Raw genomic sequence first — 17,374 nt, 5'->3', positions numbered from 1 at the left:
GATTGCCTCCAGATGGCTCGGGCGTCAGATACAGTAACTCCATAACCTCTAGCATTTCTCCAATGAAAATAGGGACATCCTAAGGAGAAGTGGGGCATTCCTGGATCAAATCAGAATCTGGGATGGCTTCTCTAAATCAGGGATATCCCTGGAAAATAGGGACACTTGGAAGGTTTGCCGCAGCTCTCCAGGTTTCAGGCAGATAATCCTTCCCAGGCCTGATTGGAGATGTCAGGGGCTGAACCTGGGACCTCTGGCATGCAAAGCAAGTGATTTACCACTCAGCAACGTTCCTTCCCCAAATTTGGGATCCTGATCCAGAGCTCTGTATAAGGGGCTCGCAAGAAGTTCCTGGCCTGACAGTAGTTGCTGCTGCAGCCTCCCACATTTTGCATTCATGTGGAGCAGGAATAAAAATCTGCCACAGCACTAACTTAATTGGATTTTAATGGGGTATTTACCACTGTCAATTGCACATGTGCCTTGATAAATGCCATGCTAAAACCAATGCACGGTGAAAATGCAGGCTATGATTTCCATAACACAGATTATTAGCCCCCTTCCTATAACACACAAAAACATATTTACTGTTATTAACCTCGTATGTATTCTGCCTGCCTCTTTGCTGCTATTTATAATGTTTATCACGTTTCAGATTCTCCGTATGCTTCATAATCATCAGTGCATTTATCCACCCCATGGATAATCACAGAATTGCAGAACCGTGGGGGCTTTTTAGGCAATCTGGTCAACTCTGTGCTTGGCACATGGAACCCAGAGCCAAAGCATCTCCCCACAGTCGGCTATCCAGGTTTTCAGTGGAGCATGGGAAAGTCCCTGTTTGCACTGCCGAATTGAACTTGTCATCAAAAGAATTCTCCTTATTGTCTATTGAAAGCTAAGTTTGAACCCATTAAATTTAGTCCTGCCTTCTGGGGCAGCAGTGAATAACTGGAAAGCAGTTCATCATTGCTATTCTCATTTAGAAGTACCAGCCAGCCAGAATTTTGCAGATGCAACTGATAGAATTCAGTATTTGGTCCGGAAAACCACCAGACTCCAGATTTTGCCAGACTGTACCACATCTATTCACGGTCCAGTCTCAAACAAGGAAGATGGGTATTATGGTATATTGAATTCCTTTTAAAGGGATCTGTCATGGAACAGGGCAGTTTCCCCCACTGGTCTTCAGCAGTGTAGTCCCACTTGGTATGAATTTACCTGCTTTGCTCTTTCCAAAACAATACACAAACTGAGACACAACTATCTTCAAAATTTGTACTTCTCTGAATTTTGCAATGCAGTTCTCCAGCCAAGTAAAGTATACAAAAATGTATAAAGTATAGCAGCGCAAAGTGTGCATAACAATACTTGCATTAGTAAAATAGTTTACTTGGGGAAATTGCTTTGCAAAAATATGTACAGTAAGCAAAATTGCATGCAAATGTGCAAATTGAGAGAAATTTGTAATAAAATACTGGTGAGTTTTCACATAGATATTTTTAAAAAATTATGATGATTGCATACTGATGTGGAAAGGCTGTGAACTGAACTTAAAATTGGGCAAATGAACAAATGAAAGAAACCAAAATTGACAGATTCGCCTACCGCATAAAGAATTATGGCCAAACCTCACTATACACTCTGCAGATTCAGATATCCAAACAGCTGGAGTTTGCCCACTTCCTTACTTCCTCACTTGTTTGTGCTTTGCTGGTGGCAGCCATTTTCAGGCATAAACCATGCAGGTATGCAGGGGGAGAAATCAGAGAAATCAGGAAGCAGGCGAGAAAAGACAAATCTGATTTTCCTTTGTCTCTCTTTTGCTGGTGGCTGCAGCCACTTCAGGAAAAAAAGCATTGGGGGGGTGGAGATTGGGCAGATCACAGATTAGAAATGTTCCCATAGGAATCAATGGGAATCGTGGACTTGTTATGTGAACGCTTGCCTAATGAATGATTTCCAGGGAATTCATTGTATTTCGTAAGTGGGAGCTGCATGCATTTACTTAGGCTTCCTTCTCCAAACAGGTCCAGCTCTCAGGCCAGCACTCAATGGGGACAAATTGATGCAAATCTTTCTTTTTTTATTACAGAACTTTATTGAAGCAAAGCAAAGCAGTTCATGCAGCTTTCCATCTACCCCAGAGTGTGTCTGAACAAATGCACACACGTGTGCGCGTGCGCACGCGCGCACACACAAATTGTGGTAGGAGTCAGGATTAGAATAATAACAATGAAAGTTAATGGCTACTGTCTTCACCTCAATTATACAGAGTTCAAGGGAAGGAACATTACAGCAGCACAACAGATCTGGGTTGAACACATTTATAATGGCCTGATTCAATAAGTCGCCAGTCAATTCGTGTGTTTTTTTCATGGCTGAATAAATCTGTACCACTAAATATTGCTAATGTGGAACTTGATCAGCTCACAAAGTTTGTGGGGATGAATGGGGCTCTCATCAGTGAAAGCTGATTCATATCACAGTGCTTTTGTTAGTTTCTAAGGTTCTGCAAGACCCTGTTGTTGTTTTTATACATTGCATGTAATCAATAAATTAAAGGTATGATATCCAGACTATTCAAAAGTTACAGAAACACTTCTGTCACTCAATCATCAATCTGTTTCAAGATTCATGAGCAGAACTTGAGCAAACTCTGTTGTTGAGTTCAATACCATTTTGGCAGTGGTTCAATTCAGTGATTTTAGACTCTGGACATAATGATCTTAAAGGTAAAGGTAAAGGTACCCCTGCCTGTATGGGCCAGTCTTGACAGACTCTAGGGTTGTGCGCTCATCTCACTCTAGAGGCTGGGAGCCAGCGCTGTCCGCAGACACTTCCGGGTCACGTGGCCAGCGTGACGAAGCTGCTCCGGCGAACCGGCACCAGAGCAGCACACGGAACGCTGTTTACCTTCCCGCTATAAAGCGGTCCCTATTTATCTACTTGCACCCGGGGGTGCTTTCGAACTGCTAGGTTGGCAGGCGCTGGGACCAAGCAATGGGAGCGCACCCCGCCGTGGGGATTCGAACCGCCGACCATGCGATCAGCAAGTCCTAGGCACTGAGGTTTTACCCACAGCGCCACCCGCGTCCCTATAATGATCTTATGGGACTTTAAATGGCAATATGTACTACTGCACAAACTTTAGAAGGTGTTAAGACAGCCCTGCTTGCACTGAGGGGCCCATCAGCCCATTCCACTGAGTGGGGTGATGGACTTTGTGTCATTACAATGACAAAAGGTGACCTTCTTTTGCGTAATGCTGTGCACAGACGGCCCATGCAAGGAGCTTTGCAAGCCCCAATGAGCAGCTGATCATCAGAACTTCCATTCACAGAAGGATGCAAGTCCTGGCGATCAGCTAATCAGGCCTTTCTAGCCCAGCAATCTGTTCTTGCCATTGCCAACCAGATGCCAGCGTGAATCCCACAAGAGCACTCTCCTGCTTGCAATTCATGGCAACTGGTATTCAGAAAAATATTGCTTCTGACAATGGACTTAATGTAGTCATCATAACTTTCAACCATTGGTAACTTTAACCTCCATGAATTTGCGCAGTGCTCTTTTAAACCTGTCCAAGTCGGTGGCCACAGTTTTCCATAGTTTTAACTATGTGATATATAAAGAAGTCCCTCCTTTTTTGTAGGTTGTGAATCTCCCACCATTCAACTTCATTGGCTGACCAGTACAATAAGGCCTGCATCAACCATAAATTTGCTTTTTGGTGCTGGCAGCAGGGCCGCCTTTACCCGGGGATGCAAGGGATGCGGGTCACCCGGGCGCCAAATTCTGGGGGGCGCCAAATGTATACCTACTGCAGGCTTCCTCAACCTCGGCCCTCCAGATGTTTGGAGACTACAATTCCCATCATCCCTGACCACTGGCCCTGCTACCTAGGGATCATGGGAGCTGTAGGCCAAAAACATCTGGAGGGCTGAAGTTGAGGAAGCCTGACCTACTGTATACCGGTCCCTCTCGATCGACGGCAGTAAAAAGCAATGGAGCGAAAGTCTCCGCCCCCCTCTTCCATCGCTCTGTTACTCCGTAGCGTCAAATATCCCCGACGAGTCAGGAAACAAAAGCAGTTTTTTCTGCTGCGTCGCTGTTACAGGTTTGCGATTTCCCCCCTAAAAAAACAACTGTGGGTTTCCCTCTCCCCCAAAATTTGGGGGTACTGGGCAGATCTTTGCACTCTGGCGGCACATTATGCTAAAGACACCTGGCAGCTTTTCTTAGGGGGAATGACATACAGTCATCAACCTGAAACTGTTCTTTTCCTGAGGTACCATTTTAGCTAATAGGGCCTGCCGTTGCCGCTGGGCGATTTCTGTTCTCATCCTGAAGCAAAGTTCTTAACCCAAGGTACAATTTCTAGGTTAGCGGAGTCTGTAACCAGAAACATCTGCAACCTGAAGTGTCTGTAACCTGAGGAACCACTGTACTTTGCTAAGCTATAAATCAGCCAGTAATAAACGCATCCAGCGCTAAAGCAAACTATCGTATCAACTATTGCCAGAAGCAGACGCCTAACGACCGCCCACTCTTTGCGGCACAAGGACAGAAAGGGGGGGAGCGGTGGCAGAGAGATTTATTCCACAGCTTTATTCATCCAGCGATCGATAACAATCCCATGATCGACCGGGGATCTACCTGTTGTTCGCAGTCGACCGGTTGGACATCGCTGCTCTACACCATATAAGATTTTATACACCCAAATTTAATTGGCCCGATGGGTCAGAAATTGTGAAGGCCTGACAGAGACAAGCAGCAGACAGAATACTCCAAGGCCTTGTTTACTTGTTCCACTTTTATTTTTATTAAGCGTTTGGGTTTGTTTGTTTGTTTGTTTGTTTGTTTGTTTGTTTGTTTATTATTATTTTACCTCCTATTGCGGAATAGGAGGGGATGGTACTTCTCTTGCTTGAAACAACCCTTTATAAGCACTTGCTGAGGATAGAAACAATCAGATCTGTTGTTTTGATCTCCCAGAATTCAATCTTTTCTGGCTTAAGATAAAACAATGACAAATATCTTGAAAGGGGACAGAAGTTTTACTGTTGTTATTTGACGGATGTAAAAGGCAGAAAACAACAACAACAACACCCAGGATGGGTTGCAAAATGACTCTGTTATTTGGGAGTGAGATTTTTGGGGGGTTGTTTTTTCCCTCCCTGCCCCTCTCCACATCCAACCTGTGTATCAACATCCAGCTCCATAATTTTGCACATCTTTATTCGGAATAAAATATGTTCTGTTGTACCGCTGATGTCGGCCACTTGACAAAATCTGACAGTCAGCGTGGTGGCTTGTCTTGAGGCGTTTGAAACTGTCACCAAGTAGGAATGCCTGCCAGAGGCACATTTTAACTGGTTGGCAGTGAGAGAAGTCAGGTGCCGGATCTATAAACATCTTTGGCAAAGAGAGAGAGAGGGAAAGAGAGAATAAATATTCTCCGTAACAGGGAAGCAAAAATCAAATTATGGGATTCACTGCCACAAGCTACTGGTTTAAGGCTGTTTCTGCATTAAACCGCATGGAGATTTATATTTAAATATTTTTTTTTATTTTTTAAAAAAATACTTACTGCTTGAGTGTAAGAAAACCTCTAAAAGGTTAACAACAATATAAAATAGAACATTAAAATGTTCAACTAAAAAAGTTCAAAATGGCGTATAAAAACATTCAAAAGTGTTCTGGATTACTAATCAAGATTAAAGACTGTCTTGCTTCAATTTTCACCTTTGCTACCAAAGGTTAGAATTACCAATCCTATGCAGGCCTACTCAGAAATAAGTCCCAGTGGATTCCCTGGAGTTGTTATCAAATCAATATATGGGGGTTGTTTCTTAGTACGGCAGACCAATACAGCTACTGTACTGGAAAGCAAGTGAAAGCAATTCCTTTCTGACTTTAGTGTGCTGAGCAATCTATTTACCAACGCAGACTTTGAGCATACAGGAAGACAGGAATATTAATCCCCAAGAGACATCACTGTAGGTATCTAGCATTTTAGAAGGGACTTCTGGGAGCCAGGAACCAGTTAGCCATCTCTCCTGCTCAATTACATGCCCAAAATTTAGACTTCTCTTCTGCTCAAGATTCAAAAATGCAAAGGCTGGACTTCAAAAAAACAAAAACAAAAAACAAACCTCAGATAAGTAGATTGTGGTGCAAAATCCATCACATGCCATACCACAAAGGCTTCTTTTATTTTATTTTTTCAGATAAATTATTTCATATTTTTAATTCAATATAAAGAAAAAATACAGTACAATCCGTATGAACAGATACTATATAAACACATTTTCTTATTACCACCACCACCGTTTGTTAAACCAGATATTGGCTCTACCTCTCAGTTTTTTGATAACTCTTGAAAACAATGTACTACATTTCCAAATTTAAAATGTGTCCTAGCGATGGGTGTGGAAACAAGATGATTACCGTATTGCCTCGCCATTAAAAAGGAGGGGAGAAGGGATTTGCTCATAGTATAGATTTGTGGGACAACAAATGATAACACAGACTTTATTTTAGGACTGTGGATGTTTCGAGAGGTTATCTGTCAAAGCAACATGTTTCATGGGCACATAAGCTAGTTCACTTGAAATTAGAACCGAATCTATCCGTTCATAACAATTTGGCCAGCGTTGCATCAAAAGAGGCTTTTATATGCCTGACGCTGCACAGAGCACCATTAAAAAGGGAAATTGATCCTATTGTTTTGGGTGCAATTAAGATTCCATTGTTATAAAGGATTTAACGGATGAAGATTGTGACAGGCTTTTGTCAGCAGCTAACGCTAAAAATTAGTGATGAATCTGAACCAAACTGCTTTAGACTATGAGAACATTTTGGTCCAGGGTTGACTCAATTACATCGCTCAGAGCCATCTCCTTCTATGCGCAAACACACAATACACATAGAAGAGCTGTCCAGTGTTCTGCTACATCCTCTCCAAGGGCATGACATGTCCCTGGAGTACCGCTGTGCCCTCTGCAAGTACCTTTTTGTTCTCTTACCTCGGGGGCTCAAACTGCATGTGGAGCGGAGCGCTGCAATTCTTTCCTCTGCAGTTTTGTTTTGTTTTCTTTTCTTTCTTTCTTTCTTTCTTTCTTTCTTTCTTTCTTTCTTTCTTTCTTGTTTTCTTTCTTGCTTTCTTTTGCTTTAAATATTGTTTAATTTTAAAAAAAAAAACCTCATGGCGATGTCAATCGGTCTTCACATTCTTGAGATATATCTTGGGTGCCGTCCATCCCTCAGGAGCACTCCTCAGTCCGTCTTTCTTCCAGACGCGTTCCAGATCTCATTCAAACCCTTTTTGTTTCCTCCGGCACCAACCTTCCCTGACCTTCTTCTGCAAAAACTTTGTCTGCTTCATCAGCTTCCTGTACTTGTGTCTGTTCATCTTCCTTCCCCGGATCTTCAGAACGTTCTTGCATTCCATTTTGCCCCTGTTCAGCTCGCCTCCCCCCTCTTCGCTGTCATCCTCAGCCTCTGCACCCTGGGAAGAGACATAAACATTGACGGTGCCTCCACCTTTAGGGAGGACATAATGGACCATCAGCCAGCTTTCAAGGGGGGAGATTGACATCTTCCTTGGCACCAGGATTTCTTCCAGCTCAGGGTCCAACGCGTACCACTGCTGGGGTTGGGCTCCATTTCTGTTTGAAGGAAGTGTGCTGTAATTTGCAGAAGCGAGTCTAGGAACCAGAAGCGAGATGGCTGATCTCGACAGAAAGCGTTCTGCAAATCGAGAGGCCCTCGCTATCTGAGACGTCAGTCGTGGTAGCAGCATACTGGAGGACCACTCATCCGCAAGGGCTTATCATCCCGTTCACGACGATGGGGGCTGTTTTGTTTTCCACCTGGGGAAAGAAGGGAACCCAGAGAGGCTGCTTAACCCTGCCGCTTCCTCAGCTCAATATCACTTATGCGCCGTCAGGATGTGGTGCAGCTAGGGCAGAAGCTTGGACATGAAGACCAGTGCTCAACAGCCCAGAGCTCCCACACACACACACACACAAATCACCACCTAGAGCAGGCATAGGCAAACTCCAGCCCTCCAGATGTTTGGGACTACAATTCCCATCATCCCTGACCACTGGTCCTGTTAGCTAGGGACGATGGGAATTGTAGTACCAAGCATCTGGAGGGCTGGAGTTTGCCTGTGCCTGACCTAGAGAGTGGCAGATGATGGAAGCAGCAGCAATCTTGTAGTGGCATGTGTATATTGGTGCCCAGGGCATGTTGTGGTGCCAGTAGCAGCTGCAAATGGCTCCTCGGAGGCCAGATTTGCTGCCCTGCCCCATGTTGCCTCCACAGCAGCCTCTCAGTGAATAGGAGGCACCGCCGGCTACCTCCCACCCTAGGAGGAAATGGTGGGGGCTGCCCTCTGAGGTCTTCTAGGCTCTGCCCAGCATGGCTGAGAGTGTTTGTTTTATAAATACATTAGGAACACACAAGAGCCAGTGTGGTGTGGTTAAGAGCAGCAGACTTGTAATCTGGTTAACCAGGTTCGCTTCCCCGCTCCTCCACATGCAGCTGCTGGGTGATCTTGGGCCAGTCACACTTCTCTGAAGTCTCTCAGCCCCACTCACCTCACAGAGTGTTTGTTGTGGGGGAGGAAGGGAAAGGAGAATGTTGGCTGCTTTGAGACTCCTTAGGGTAGTGATAAAGCAGAATATCAAATCCAAACTCTTCTTCTTCAAGGAAGCTGCCTTATACGGAGATTGCATTCAGACGGGATTACTGTGTTAGTTTCCTTGGTTATTGTGCTAATGCTTCTATGCCAATGTTTAACATTCCTTTTACACGGCATCACCCGTTCCGCTATGGAATCCTGGCGCTTTTTTTTATCAATATGCTGCTATGTCATGCTAAATTTCACTGCCATAGTTTCTCTGGCTCTAAATCAGACATAAGGAATATACAGTTTGCAATCCTAATTGGACTGAAGCAGTGGGGTGCTAAGTCCCCATTGAAGTCAAGTGGAACTTCTGAGTAGACATGATTTAGATTGCTCTGCACCATGATCTGGTGTGACATCTGGATCAATAAGCTCGGCATGTAACTTGTTGGCAAACGAGGTTAAGAAACTATGTTTTTTTATTATTATTATTATTATTACTCCTACTACTACAAAAACCTATTACCCGTCTCTTATACAAAGGTCCCAGGGAGAGTCACAACATTAAAACACAACCTTAATATTAAAATACAATATTACACAATATTAAAAACACTTGAAAATAACTTAAAATTACAAAAAAGAGGTGAATCCTTCAAATATACTTCTCAAGTGTCAAAAGCCAGGGTAAATAGGCTCGAAGCGAGTTTGCAACCATTTGTTGGGTGAGATGACCAGAGCATTTTTGCACCAGAATAGCAGTGGACTTATGAAACTGGGTGCTGCAAGACTCAAAACAAAAGCAGGCAAGCAGCTCAGGGTCATAGCTTGCCTGTTCTCCTTTGGGAAGCTCAAACCACAGTATGGCTTTGAGCAAATGATGGCTGATGCAAAAATATGGCTTGGCATGATGTCTAAACTGAGCCTGCAGGTATTGGTGAAATGGTAGAGGCTGCTGGAAATCCAAAGGGTGACAAAACACGGAACAGCCTGGGCTTGAAAACCGTGCGCCAATTTGGTAGTAGCAACTCTATTTGAATCTGTCTCTCAGCAGCGCCTGCCAGCCTCCAGTTAGGCTGTGTCACACTTTGCTTTGCACTTGATGTGTTTTAATGCAAGGGGAAAGCTGTGGTCCTCTCTTCTCAAGCTTGCCATTGTAGCATATTTGACAATTATGGGTGAATGTTAGCCATCTGTAGGATATGATGCTGTTGTAATAGCTTCTTGTCAGTGGGCTCAGGCATTGTACAACCATGCAAATTGGAACCTCCAAATGCCTGGACTTCCGGGACCCGTGAACTTTATTCTCCAATGATCAGGCAGTTATCCTGGCACTCCTAGATTGCTGAGAGGGAAAGACAGCAAACACACTTTTTTCTATGTATATCAAAATGGCATTTACTTGATGCTTAATGTCTAGCCAAACTCTGTACTAAAAACCAGTGTTGATGATCGGAACACCATAGATGTTTCCAACAACATTTGGTACAACCAGGATTCGGGCCTGTAAAACACTAGCCTTATTTTTATTTTATTTTTTTGCAGATCGGGTTTGGCTCCAAGTTTGGAGAGCCTGTTTCTCCTAGTCATGTCACTGCAATGTAAATCAAGCCCTTTTTATTAAATTGGAGTAGAAGGAGCCTGTAACTCTACAAGGCATTTTAAAAGTGCAATTTACAACTGAAATGAGGCCCAGTAACAAATTAATTCAAATAAACACTAATGTAAGGGTGGAGAAGCTCAGGTTCTGGGGTAGAATGTGGACCTCCAGTCATCTCAGCCTGGTCCTTGCAACTCTCCTCAGCTCACACACCATCTCTCCAGGCCACCTCCTTCCCTGACCTGGCTTTGCACATTCCTCATGTGATTTTGCCTTGTTGGACTGTGTTGTTGAACTGTAATAATGCCTTTTGCTTGGCAGCAAAAGTTTGAGGGTGTGCAGAAACTAGTCGACTGTACAAAGGTAAAAATTACACGCATTGCCCTGTGTACTTTTGCCTCTGACCACATACACCACTGGCATGTGGCCCCTGGAAAGTTACCCAGAATGGAATGTGGCCCTTGGGTTTCAAAATGTTCCCCACCTCTGGATTGTTTCTTTGCCTACTCCTAACTGAGTTTGTTAAGAAAGACTCTCCTCCCTGGAAGAGAGGGGAGTGGTTGTGGGCGGGAGCCCAAGCTCCGCCCCTAGCAGGGGGCGTTAGCCCTTGCCTCCTTCTCTCACCTGGCTGGCGCCCACGCCCCTCGGCAGGCACCAAACCAGGTGCCTCCGAGGGGGCGTTTACAGCAGCCTTTTGCTGCGGCGCCAGCTCCTCCTCGGCCTCATTCTTCTCTCCTTCATGTGGGCCTTTACAGGGTGCCATTCCTTGAGCTTCAGATAAATCATCTGGGTTTGGGGGACAAAGTGGGCAAGTGCAATCCAGCAAATGTGTGTGCAAATAATAAAAGAATGAGATGGTGTTATATTTGCTCATACAGTGGTACCTCGGGTTACATACGCTTCAGGTTACAGACCCAGAAATAGTACCTCGGGTTAAGAACTTTGCTTCAGGATGAGAACAGAAATCGTGCTCCAGCGGCGCGGCGGCAGCAGGAGGCCACATTAGCTAAAGTGGTGCTTCAGATTAAGAACAGTTTCAGGTTAAGAATGGACCTCCGGAACGAATTAAGTACTTAACCTGATGTACCACTGTATAGTAATAAGAGACCGGACATCCTGTGAAATGGTATGGCATGTTAGCGTCCCTTTGTTCCATTCAAGTTCTATGATTCCTTGGGTCGATGCACACAGCCCATTTGCCATATGCAGTTATGGCAATGGTCAGCTGCACACTGGCTGCATGCCAGTCTTATTGAATTTAAGCCTACCTTGCAGAGACCATACTTTGGCAACTGTCTAGCCACACAACCATCTACCATTGTAGCATCCCTTGTCAGAGATGTCCTTTTAACCAGGGGGTCCCTTATAGCAGATTTCAGTACAGAAATAGCACATTTACTACTGACAATGAAAGAAATAACCACACAACCATAAATAGGCATCGTTATTTAGTTATGCTGTCCATCTAGTGTGAAGCTCCCTTCTACCTGGTAGGGTTTCCAAACATGGCTGGGCCTCTCAGCATCATGGGGGTGACTATCTATCTATCTATCTATCTAGTCAGTACATTAAGGGTACCAGTTCTTTTTCAATGAATCTGGGGACACTTTTCAACTTCAATGGATTTTGTATGGGGACTGATTTGTAAATCCGGGGACTGTCCCTGGGAAACGGGGACATCTGGTAACCTTACAGTACACACACACACACACACACACACATATATACACACATACATATATCAGTTATATATATATATTCACAATTCAATGCTCCCTTTAGCCAGGTGTACAGCCTGATCAGTTATAAGGCAGATTCCCATGTTCATAACTAAATGTGATCGCTTCCTCATCCCTGCTGAATGGTTTCAAGTTTGCACTGATGTGAAAGCAAGTGGTTCTTGCTTTCCTCCTTTGACCAGGTGGTTGTTGCAACAGACTTTCAATCTGTGTCCAAGTCCAAGTCTGTGTCCAAGGAAACCTAAGAAGTGCCAAACTTTAATGAAAGCTCATTGCAGTGAGCCGCAAAGATGCTCGGTAATACCTTTTAGGACCAAACCCCTCCGTCACAAGTCTTCCTGACAGTCAGGCTGTCTCATCGTTAAGTCTCTGTTAAAATGAAACTCCGTTTACAGCCAAAGTTTTCCGAGTTGCCAATCAAGTCTTGTTATTGACTGACCCTATTAACAAGATTTCATTTGGGGGGAAATAATCTTGCCATGAAATGTGCTTGCAGTGTATTTCTTCGTCTCTTTATTGTTACTTGCTCCACTCTAACTTTCAAAATTCATTATTAACAAAGGTTGTATTTAAGATTCCTCTGTCTACTGCTTAACAACACCCAAATTAGCCTCGACGGAATTAACTGTAATTAAGGACATTGTGAAATATGGTTGGGGCAAACAGAATTACACTGTATTACTTTATTAATAATATTCTTTAACTACACTGTAAATTGCTATTAGGCCTGCATATTACTGCCTAGATATGGAAATAGTCTTTTGCTATGCTAATCTAACACAATTTTCTTTTAAATGTAAACAAATTATACTCTATTAATATGCTGTTCTACTTACATAGTTAATTATTGTAACAGTAAGGAATAAAATTGTTCTGCTTTTTCTATTTCTGATGGAAAAAGGGCTACATAAATAGTTTAATAGGGAACTAATTATGCAAAAAATTTAGATGCCTAAAATGTGTTTGTAATTACATTAAAATGGTCTTCTGTTCAAATATTGGAAAGCCTGCTAATTGGAGGCTAGCTGGAAATTTAAATATTGTGAATCAATGATTTTAATACAGTACTTTGTTTGGTTGCGTTTCTGTTCATATTTGTCTTTGGAAATGAAGTGAATATTTAATGGTGTTTAATAAGTGGGTTTTTTGAATTTCATACCAATGAAGTTGGTAAGTGGCAGGCGTGAATTTTAAACATCCACGCTGTAGCATTATCCTTAATTTAGACTCAGGGTGTGTCAAACTGCTCAAAATTCTAGCAATGAAAACAACAATACAAATAACCCAGAAAGTTAAGTTGGTGGGAGAATGGGAAAGTGGGGGATAGAAAGATGAGGGTGACTGAATCTGTCAATTTCAGTTTCTCTCTGTTTCCTATTTATTTATTTTTAAGTCCTCATTAAAATTCAGCAGCATTTTAGTGCAAATTTCTTCCTACATATACATCCTGGTATGCAATTTTGCCTGATGTGTACACTTTTCTTTTTGCAAGCAATTTCCCCTAATAAAAAAAAGAGGATTTTATACTTTCTCCAACATCTGTATTTTATGCCCACAATTCCCTAACCGAGTTTTTTGGTGCACATTATCTGGCCAGAGAGCAGCATTACAAAATTCAGAGAAGAACAGATTTGAAAGGATTGCTGTGCTTCAGCTCACACCTTGTTTCGAAAAGTACAAATCGGGTAGGTTTGCACTAAACCTGAACCAAACCAAATTTATTCCCTCAGCTCCGCAAGAGAACAACAGAGAGACAGAGAGAGTAGTGTGGATAGTTCAAAATAAAAACAAAAAAATGCACTGAAAAATTCAACAATAGCTTGCAAATTTGCAAATTTCTAACTTGCATTTGATAAAACTATCTTAGCCTAGTACCTGCCCATTGTTGGATGAATGTAAACATATATCTTTTTTTAATTTTTTTTTAGGACATCCATTCATTCCTCTGTCCTAACAACTGGCTATCCATAGCAAAGCTAGCTTCTTGGGAGGCCTGCAGATCAACATTTCCATTCTAATATCTCTTTTATTAACTTCATGGCTACAGGACAGAGTGATCAACTGAAAAGGCTGCAAGGCTTGGAAATGAGCAAGGAAAATGGCTGTTCCTTTGCTGTTGGTGACATAACCTTTAAGCAAATCCTCACTGGTGGACTATGGATGCTGGACCTTTTGCCTGGTCCAGCAAGGATTCGTAAAATAGAACAATGATGCATTCAACAATGTTTGGGGGTTGTGAAGGCAGGATGCAGTCCATGAGACTGTTAGGCTCTGTATACGGAGCTCTTATCTGAACTAAACTCCACACCATCCTATTTTAATAGCATTTGAACTTCGTCCAAGTGGTTTGCAACAACCTTGCAAAATTAACCATGGTGCAATTTTAGCCAAGCAACAGAAAGGAAAGTGCTAGCACCTTGAGGCACCTCGTGCCAGAGCACTTTAAAACACCTTAACCCCAAATGTCAGGCTTGAGGGATTTTCTCCCCCCCCCCCCAGTAGCCTCAAGGATCGAAGAAGAAATGAGAAGGTTAGTATTTGTGGTTTTATTCAGTAATCATGGAGAAAGGCAATTAATCCGGTCCTTAACATCATGGTGATGTTGCTCACTCCCTTTCCTTCCCCAGCAACAGCCCATGGCTCTATGAGAGACTTCAGGAGTCAAATGTCGTTGAGCCCTTTGCTCTTGAATTCTAAGTGAGTGGTGAGTACGCGGTGATGGCAGTGCTTCTATGTTCTCCAAGGAAGTCTCTGCTGGCAGTTCTCCGACTCCCCCTCCTTCTCCTAAGACCTCATAACTTGGCAACTCTGAGTTCTGCTGCAATTCTATCCTGTCTCCCTCTTCTCTTGAAACTACTGGAGAAGGGGGGAGCGATCCACCCCACTTCCCCTCCTCCTCTGAGGGAAACAGAGGAGAAGGAGGGTGTGATTCCCAAACCACCTCTTCAGTCCAGTCCCTGACACCAAATATAGAATGATATGTCATAAGTTTTGGGGGCCTAAAGTCCACTTCATCAGATGCATCTTTCTTGGTAACCCATGAAAGCTGATGCAGGTCTCCTTTGCATCTACGGTAACTGGCACAGTTGAAGATGCTGATGGAACAGGCCAAAGGTCCATTTTGTCCAGCATCCCATTCTCACAGTGGGCAACCAGAAGCAGAGCATGAGTGCTGTGGGGATGATTGGGGAGGCAGGAGAGGATATATTATTTGATGATACCCTTCCTAACTTGCACTAGCAAGTTCTATCTCCTAGCAGAGTTTCAAACATCCCCCTTTTGAAATTACACAGCGGTTAGTTTGCTGCTGGCTCGTCTAAGCCTCATTACTTAAGATCCCTGGTAAGATCCCTTCTAATCCCTCTTAAAAAGAATAGACACGAGAATCTGATTAAAGTTAACATAAAAGTAGTTTACTCACAGATTCATTCAGGTTCACAGATAGATCCCTGAAGGCAGGCTTAGGTTACATAACTATATATCTACATGAACTGTCCCATAAGGGAATTAGTCTTATGGAGAAGAAGAGCAGAACATGGAGGACGTCTGCTCCTCTACCCAGAATAGGCCACACCCACTTCAAGTACCATGCAGTGGAAGTCTGTCCCAGCTCAGGAGGAAACAGGAAGTTTTCTCCTGAGTGGTACAAAACATCCCCTAACATGTCCACTATAAGAATCTTGTACTTGACTGCTATAAGTTTCACATCCCACAAGTGCAACATCACTCTACCCACTTGGCAATCCTGAACAACTGGTGAGCAGCTGCACCGAAAGCTGCGTAGACTCAATAAAATGGGTTTCAGTGTGTCAGGGACTGGACTGAAGGGGCTGAGATTGAGTAGGAATGGTGGAGATTGCCCCCCCTTCGCTTCCTGAAGCTGCCAGAGAAGAGGAAGGAAGTATTGAATTGCAGCAGTGGTTTGAGGAAGGTCACAATTCAGAGACAGGCGTACAGAAGAGTTGGGAGGTGCTGGGAGAAGATAGGGATGAGGCAGCGCCAGAGCAGCCAGCTGACACCTTGTTACTGGAGAGTATTTCTGACCCCCCCTTCTCCCCGAACTCAGCATTCATTGAGAGTGCAAGAGCAAAGGGCTCAGAGACAATTAGCCCCTGGTAGCCACCGTAAGGGGAAGTACTGTTGGTAGGAAGGAAGGGGCAGAAGAGCTCAGTTGGAGCAACGCCATTAACGGGACACTGACTGTCTCTTGCTGGGATGATCGAATAAACTCATCAGTAAGAACTCTTCTTTGTTTTCCTTGCTTCCTGCTGCCTCTGGGGGAGGGATAGAATTCCCTGAGCCTGACACAGTGACTTGGCTGAGCATCAGCACACAGTTCACATGCCACAGACCCACAGTGCAGATTGTACAGGCTCAGCGGGTAGCAGGTGGCTGACGCGAAGCAGTTCAGTGTAGGTGCAGTATCAGGAGTGTCGGACTGGCACCACCACGGCACCGCACCTTGCCAAGCTCCCCATTGCCTCGCCCTTCCCCTCAGTAACTGGCAGGGATGCACAGCGTTGGGAAGTCAGGAGAGCAGCCCAGCCACCACTGGCCCACTTAAGATGCATATGGGAAGCCCATAAGCAGGGCTTTGAGCACAACAGAATTGCCAGAAACTGGTATTCAGAGGCATCCTGCTTCCCACACTGCAGGTAGTATCTGCAGATAGTACCTAGCCACCTTAGTACCTTGGCACCTTCAACCAGCACACCTGAATTCCCACTGGTGCTACTTGAGGATAAGTGGCCATGAATCACAATGTTGGCTCAGGGATCCGCATGAAACATCTCTGTCTGAATGGCAGCACTCACATGCAACAACTTGGAAGGGAAATATGGAAACAGCTTGTGGTACAAAGCAAGGGATGGATTTCCAAATGGCTAATCTCCAGCCACCCACACAAGTTTTGTCTCTCTTTAGCACCTTTCTCGGTTGCTAAGTCTCACATCTAAGATTGGGGAGCGGGAGGGTGGGGAGAGTGGAATCGGGAGAGAAGATATTGCAAATCGTGTACCAAAATTATACATAGCGAACTGAAAAATGAAAATGGTATTATTATTATTATTATTATTATTATTATTATTATTTTAAAAAGAAAGCTCTGAATTATTGCAGCAGTAACAACACACACACACACACAATTATTCAAGGCTGTGACACAGGATAGTGCACGGCCAACAAAACCCTGAGATGAATGGGTGGAAGCAAACATACAAGGGCCATAAGCAGGAGGTCTGGTGCTAAGAAAAGGGGTGAAAATTACCGAGTAGCAGGTTGGCAGGCCTGCAATTACTCAGTCAGCTCCAGGGAAATAGGGAAGGCAGCCAGCATCTTTGAGAAGGTCTCCGCATCAAGAATGAAAATGTAAACTTCCTTTTGTGTTGATCTACGCAGGAA

General features: G+C 43.8%; 1 pseudogene across 1 annotated transcript; it reads right to left on the bottom strand.

Annotated features, from left to right (window-relative positions):
• Positions 1-7,213: 7,213 nt before the first annotated feature.
• Positions 7,214-7,858, bottom strand: LOC308458947 (small ribosomal subunit protein mS38 pseudogene; annotated as a pseudogene). Its single transcript has one exon. The product of its transcript is annotated as a small ribosomal subunit protein mS38 pseudogene (transcript).
• Between the last annotated feature and the right edge of the window lie 9,516 nt (positions 7,859-17,374).

The sequence above is a fragment of the Podarcis pityusensis genome (assembly GCF_964106645.2).
Source record: "Podarcis pityusensis genome assembly, chromosome: 11".
Lineage (NCBI taxonomy): Eukaryota > Metazoa > Chordata > Lepidosauria > Squamata > Lacertidae > Podarcis > Podarcis pityusensis.
Note: the sequence above shows the minus strand (reverse complement) of the source record. Positions and strands in the feature narration are given on the sequence as shown.